Source organism: Geotrypetes seraphini, chromosome 1, assembly GCF_902459505.1.
Source record: "Geotrypetes seraphini chromosome 1, aGeoSer1.1, whole genome shotgun sequence".
NCBI lineage: Eukaryota > Metazoa > Chordata > Amphibia > Gymnophiona > Dermophiidae > Geotrypetes > Geotrypetes seraphini.
The window spans coordinates 20930043-20937641 of record NC_047084.1 but is presented as its reverse complement, the minus strand read 5'-3'; positions in this window follow the sequence as shown (position 1 = coordinate 20937641).

Sequence of the window (7599 nt, the reverse complement as noted above, 5' to 3'; positions counted from 1 at the left end):
CACAACAAGAGTGTACCTAGGAAAAGGCAGCATCTTAAACACTGCAGTGAGCACTAGAACACCAACACATACATTGTAAAACTAAACAAGCCAGATCCCACACAGTCAATTGATCCTGCAGTCAATGCCAACTGAAAAGTATGTCCTTTTCATACACACAGAACAGAGACGCACCCTGCCCAATAAGGAATAATCACAAACTAAAAATAGAAATATGTAGACAAAAGTTAAACTGAATACAATGCAACACCACAACACCACAAAAACAGTAACTCATGTTCTCTAATACTGTATATGTAATATAAAGACAGTAGATGTACATTTGAAAAAACTGATACATAACAATCAGCACTTTACAAATTAACAAATAAAAATAAAACAAATAATGAGAAATAAGAAAATACCATTTTATTGGACTAATCATCCCCACAAACCACCTGATTCCATCCACACAAGCCTTCAATTGTTTTATATTGAACTTATATTAAAGTATATAAAGAAACAATATTCTGTACAATTGTCAATTTATAAATCAGCGTCTTCTCCCCACTCTGTCTTCCCCATTTCCCTTCAGCGTCCTCAGCCCACTCTGTCTTCCCCATTTCCCTTCAGCGCACGCACATAAAAACAAGCAAGTAATTTTATATCATTTTCATTCTATTCATTCATAGAAATTAAAGTCTAAATAATGCCAGTCACATAACAAAACATGATTTTACAAAAATAATTCTCTGCACAGTCAAGCCTGCAAGGATTACTAGATGTCTTTCAGCAGCTCCCCTCCCTCCCTCCCTCCCCCTTACCTTCGTGGCCAAGTTAAAATGATCTACCAACAATAAAATTTTAAAAACACAAAGCACACTGTACGCAGAGAAAATGTTAATTATCATTTATATTCCGCGGGTTTTCAAAGAGGTCAAGGCAGATGACTTTATCCAATGTCACCTCAGTAACAACAAATAGTAACAAAAATAGTAACAAAATAGTAACAAAAATAGTAACAAAAATAGACAAATATACCCCCTCCCTTTTTACTAAACCGTGATAGTGGTTTTTAGCACAGGGAGCTGCTCTGAATGCCCCACGCTGCTCTCGACGCTCATAGGCTCCCTGCGCTAAAAACCGCTATTGCGGTTTAATAAAGGGGGGCCATAGTGCAAAATATAAACAGCATATATAAATTCTCAAAACAGACACATTTTGATCACTAAATTGAAAATAAAATCATTTTTCCTACCTTTGTTTGGTAATTTCATCAGTCTCTGGTTGCACTTTATTCTTCTGACTGTGCATCCAATATTTCTTCCCTTCTTTCAGCCTCCTGTATGCTTCCTCTCCTCCATACCTCATTCCTTCCCCCAACTTTTTCTTTCTTTCTCCATGTCCTTTCTTTCTCTATGTCTGTTTTTCTCTCTCTCCGTGCCCCATTTCTTTCTTTCTTTCACCCTGCCCCCTTCTTTCTTTCTCTCTCCATGCCCCCTTTCTTTCTCTATGTCTGTCTTTCTTTCTCTCCGTTCCTCATTTTTGTCTTTCTTTCTTTGTTTCACCCTGCCCCTTTTCTTTCTATCTCTCTGCTCTCCCCCATGCCACCGCCATTGGTAAACATGCTGCTGCCACCGCTGCCGGGGAAAGGCTGTCACTGCCACCATTGAGTACTATAACAATGCATAGAAACCGGTGTATAGTGTTTTCAAATAGCTTCAATAGAGTATGAGTACGCCTCAGCCCCACCACTCCACCGCTGTACTAGCTCTTGACTGCGGAGAGATATATGTGGCACATCATCATTGGCCGCTCATAACCATTTTAAACCTACCACTGTAAAATCACGTTTCTCCCTGGAACCTTCCACGATTCCCCCTCAATGGTCAATGAGTACAATTGGCATTTCTGACAACCCTTATGTTGTCCTCCCACCCTCTTAGGTCTCACCCCATATTTTTGAAAGTTACACTTCTGCGCTATAGTAATGCCCCTAGTATAGACAATCCTAGGGAACGTCTGTAAAGCCTGGTGAGTCTGGACAATACACCAGTGTCTTCTCATCATTGCCACCACCTTCTTAACTGCCTTTGAATAGGGGAATACACATGTGAGAACCTCACTGGTGTCATTCTCCGAAGATTCTGATTCTTGCAGGATAAGTTCCCGTTGAGCAAACCTAGCCCTCAAGTAGGCTTGTCTAATCGCTCTCTCAGGATAACCTCGTTGTCTAAACCGTTCTGACAAGAGGTTGGCCTGATTCTTGAATTCCCCTAAGGTGGAGAAAATACGTCGGATCCTTAAAAATTGTGCTATGGGAAGACTAAAACGCAGCTTAAAAGGGTGAAAGCTATCAAAATGGAGGACAGTGTTTTTCATAATAGGTTTCCTGAATAGGGACTTGTATATATGGCCCTCCCTGACCGAAAGCGCGATGTCCAAAAACTCAATGTATGTAGTGTGGCATGTCATAGTAAACTTGATGTTAGTATCTACCGAGTTTAGGTGGGACAAAAATTGATCTAAACTTGTTCTAGTGCCCTGCCAAATACAGAATACATCATCCAAAAAACGGCACCACAACAAAACCTGGGGGTACCAGGAAGATGTGTATACAAAATTGTCTTCAAATCCTGACCCAAGGAGTTGCAGCATTCCATGCTACCGATCCAGGGAAAGCAGTGGCTTTCCCCATGGCTTTCTCAAGAACAGACTATGGACTTTTCCTCCAGGAAATTCTCCAGACCTTTCTTAATACCAGCCACGCTATCCACTCTTACCCACAACCTCTGGCAATGCGTTCCAGAGCTTAACTATACTTTCAGTGAAAAAATAATTCCTCCTATTGGTTTTAAAAGTATTTCTCTGTAACTTCATCAAATGTCCCCTAGTCTTTGTAATTTTTGATGGAGTGAAAAATTGATTCACTTGTACATATTCTACTCCACTCAGGATTTTGTAGACTTCAATCATATCTACCCTCAGCCGTCTCTTTTCCAAGCTGAAGAGCCCTAACCTTTTTAGTCTTTCCTCATATGAGAGGAGTTCCATACCCTTTATCATCTTGGTCGCTCGTCTTTGAACCTTTTCTAGCACCACTATATCTTTCTTGAGATGAGACCAGAATTAAAAGCAATACTGCAGATGAGGTCGTACCATGGAGTGATAGAGGGGCATTATAACATTCTTAGTCTTGTTAACCATCCCTTTTTTAATAATTCCTAGCATCCTGTTGGGTTTTTTTTTTGGCTAACGCCACACATTGGGCGCAAGGTTTCAGTGTCGTGTCTTGTCTACAATGACACCCAGATCCTTTTCTTGGGTGCTAACCCCCAAGGTGGACCCTAGCATCCGGTAACTGTGATTTGGATTATTCTTCCCAATGCATCACTTTGCATTTGTCCACATTAAATTTAATCTCTAATTGCATTACTATTACTCCACCTGAGCTTGTATTCCTGGTTATGTTTTCTGTTTGATATATTGCACAAAACTAATAGTTTGAACTAAAAAAAAAAATTTCATCTGCCATTTGGATGCCCAACCTTCCAATTTCCTAAGGTCTGACTGTAATTTTTCATAATCCACATGCTTTTTAACATCTTTGAACAGTTTAGTGTCATCTGAAAATTTAATCACATCACTCATTGTTCCAATTTCCAGATAATTTATAAATAAGTTAAATAGCACCGGTCCCAGTACACTCCACTGTTTGCTCTCCGCCATTGAGAAATATTACCATTTAACCTTCCTCTGTTTTCTATCCGATAACCAATTCCTAATCCACAACTAAACTTTGCCACCTATCACATGACTCTTTAATTTTCTCAGGAGCCTCTCATGAGGAACTTTATCAAAAGCTTTCTGAAGATCTATATATACTATATATATACTACATCAACCGGTTCACCTTTATCCACATGTTTATTCACACCTTCAAAGAAGTGAAGCAAATTGGTGAGGCACGATCTCCCTTGGCTGAACCCATGCTGACTCTGTCTCATTAAATCATGTCTATGTGTTCCACAATTTTATTTTTTATAATTGTTTCCACCATTTTGCCCGGCCCTGAAGTCAGGCTTACCAGTCTGTTATTTCCCGGATTTCCCCTGGAGCCCTTCCAATCTTCAGGTACTACAGATGATTTTAGCGACAGGTTATAGATCACTAACAGCAGGTCAGCAAATTTATGTTTGAGTTCTTTTAGTACCCTGGGATGTATACCATCCGGTTCAGGCGATTTATCACTTTTTAACTTGTCGATTTGGCTTAGTACATCTTCCAGATTCACTGAGATTTCTTTCAGTTCCTCCGCATTGTCACCCTTGAAAATCATTTCCGGTTTAAGTAGATCTCTTACATCTTCTTCTGTAAAGAGCAAAGCAAAAAATTCATTCAGTCTCCCTGCTATGGCCTTCTCCTTCCTGAGCACCCCTTTTGCTCCTTTATCATTTAATGGTCCCACATATTCCCTCACAGGTTTTCTGCTTCTGATGTACCTAAAAATATTGTTATGAGTTTTGCCTCTTTTGCAAGTTTCTCTTCATATTCTTTCTTAGCTGTCTTTATCAATGCTTTGCATCTTACTTGCCAGTGCTTTTGTTTCTTCTTATTTTCTTCATTCGGATCCTTTTTCCATTCTTTAAAGGATGTTTTCTTGGCTCTTATATCCTCTTTCAGTTCACCTTTTAACCACACCGGCTCTCGTTTCCTCTTCTTTCCATCTTTGCTGATATATGGAATACATCTGGTCTGGACTTCCATGATGGTATTTTTAAATAGCATCCATGCCTGGTTTACAGTCCTAACCTTTGCAACTATCCTTTTAACTTCTTTTAAACCATTTTCTTCAAGTTATCATAGTCTCCCTTTTGAAAATTAAATGCCACGGATTTGTACTTGGAGGATGAGATGTACAGTGTCAGCATCTATAAGACAAACCTGGTTTTTCTTATTACATAGAAGTTTTTGGACCCCTGTTCGTTTACAGAAATTGGATAGTTCTAAGTCTAACAGATGCTGGCACTGTCATCTCGATGTAGGGACACTGGATCATCTACTGTACTATTGTCCTTTGATACTTAAATTCTGGAGGTCCATTTGGGGTCAAACTATTACGATATTGGAAGTTCCATTATCATTGTCATATGATATAATATTGATTGAAATGATATTATTTCCCAAGAGACCAATCAATGCAAACCAGAATAAATTGCTCCTCATCATGACAGGAGTGGCCATGCAGCTTATAATAAAAAATTGGAAAAGTTGAGATAACTTAAATTATAGTTTTTGGTGGGAATCCTTATGCCAGATATATAATTTTGAAAATATTAATTCTTTACAGCTGGGACACCATAGCAAATTCAAGGGAATTTGGGGCCCGTTCACAAAATATTGTAAGATTTAAATGTTAATTAACATTATTTCCCTTTGATTCATGAACGATTGTTGTACAAGTCCAGGAGGGGCAGGGTGGAAAGTTAGGCCGGGGGGGGGGGGGTGTCAAATATTTGTATATTATTTGTTGGATTAGAGTGCAGTATTGTTAATCTGTTGCTCTATGTATTGGATCTCAAAAATGAATAAAGATTTTTTTTTAAAAAAAAGAAAATTAAACACCTCTACAGTAGATTCCTTTTGCGACGTCACTCCCAATATCAGCTCAAATTTGATCACGTTATGATCACTGTTTTCCAGCGAACCCAACACAGTTAACTCCTGTACTATGCCTTGCATTCTACTAAGGACCAAATCTAAAATAGCTCGCCATCTTGTCGGTTCCTGGACCAGTTGCTATTACCGATGGTTGCATTGGCTACCGGTGGAAGCACGAGTACTATTCAAATTTTTCTGCATTTGTTTTAAGTTGATTTGGGGACTAGCCCCAACTTACCTTTTATCTCATTTCGTAATCGCCCAACTCCTCCTGTCGGAACCCCGGAACCCCCTCCCCCCCAAACTCGTAATCGCCGACAGGAGGATGCCCAACTCCTCCTGCCGGAAAGCCCAACGACCCCCCGCCCCAACTAATCTCCCTCCCCCAACTAACCTTTCAATGTTGGTCAGCTGGACGGGTCTTGCTGCCGTCCAGCCGACGGATCTGCCCCGTGGAAATGAGACGGCACGCCCCTTCCCGGCCCATCCCCGCTAAATCTAAGGCCTGATTGGCCCAGGCTAGGCACCTTGGCCAATCAGGCCTTAGGATTAGTGGGGATGGGCGGACCCGCTATGCCTAAGGCCTGATTGGTCCAGGCTTCTACAGCCTGGGCCAATCAGGCCTTAGATTTAGCAGGGATGGGCCGGGAAGGGGCGTGCCATCTCATTTCCACGAGGCAGACCCGTCGGCTTGACGGCAGCAAGACCCGTCCAGCTGACCAACATTGAAAGGTTAGTTGGGGGAGGGAGATTAGTTGGGGCGGGGGGTCGTTGGGCTTTCCGGCAGGAGGATTTGGGCATCCTCCTGTCGGCGATTATGAGTTTGGGGGGGAGGGGGTTCCGGGGTTCCGACAGGAGGAGTTGGGCATCCTCCTGTCGGCGATTACGAGTTTGGGGGGGAAGGGGTTCCGGGGTTCCGACAGGAAGAGTTGGGCATCCTCCTGTCGGCGATTACGAGTTTGGGGGGGAGGGGGTTCCGGGGTTCCGACAGGAGGAGTTGGGCATCCTCCTGTCGGCGATTACGAGTTTGTGGGGGGGAGGGGGTTCCGACAGGAGGAGTTGGGCATCCTCCTGTTGGCAATTACGAGTTTGGGGGGGAGGGGGTTCCGGGGTTCCGACAGGAGGAGTTGGGCATCCTCCTGTCGGCGATTACGAGTTTGGGGGGGGAGAGGGTTCCGGGGTTCCGACAGGAGGAGTTGGGCATCCTCCTGTCGGCGATTACGAGTTTGGGGGGGAGGGGGTTCCGGGGTTCCGACAGGAGGAGTTGGGCATCCTCCTGTCGGTGATGGGACAGGCGGCCGCGGCGAGCATTTTGCTGGCCTACATTTTAAGCGTCTCTTCCTCTACTAGGGAGACGCGTAGGGCCGCCTAAGTTCGCCTAAGGCTTGTAGGCGAGCTTAGGCATCTTGCGGGTCTCCCTAGGCTCCCGGAGGCACCTTCAGGCCTGCCTGGGGAGCATTTTTTTTAAAAAAACGTGCATCCCGATTGGCTGATTAGACAGCTATAGGACGTCTACAGCTTCCTAAAATTGGGACGCACTTTTGGAGAATCAGGGCCTCAGTGTATTGACATTACCACTGTAGTAACTGGCTTGTGCATCCATAGCTCCTATGCTACTTTTTTTAAATGCCACACACTAGTACTAACATTAGCACACAGCCTGAAATGGGCATCCAAATGGCAAATTAAATTTAATGTGGACAAATGCAAAGTGATGCACATCAGAAAGAATGATCCAAATCATAGTTACCTGGTGCTAGGGTTCACCTTAGGAGTCAACATCCAATATAAAGATCTGAATGTCATTGTAAACACTATGCTGAAATCTTCTGCCCAGTGTGTGGCGGTGGTGGCCAAGAAAACAAATAGGATGCTAGGAATTATTAGGAAAGGGATGATAAATAAATCTAAGCATATGATAATGTCTCTATATTGCTCCATAGTGTGATCTCACCTTGA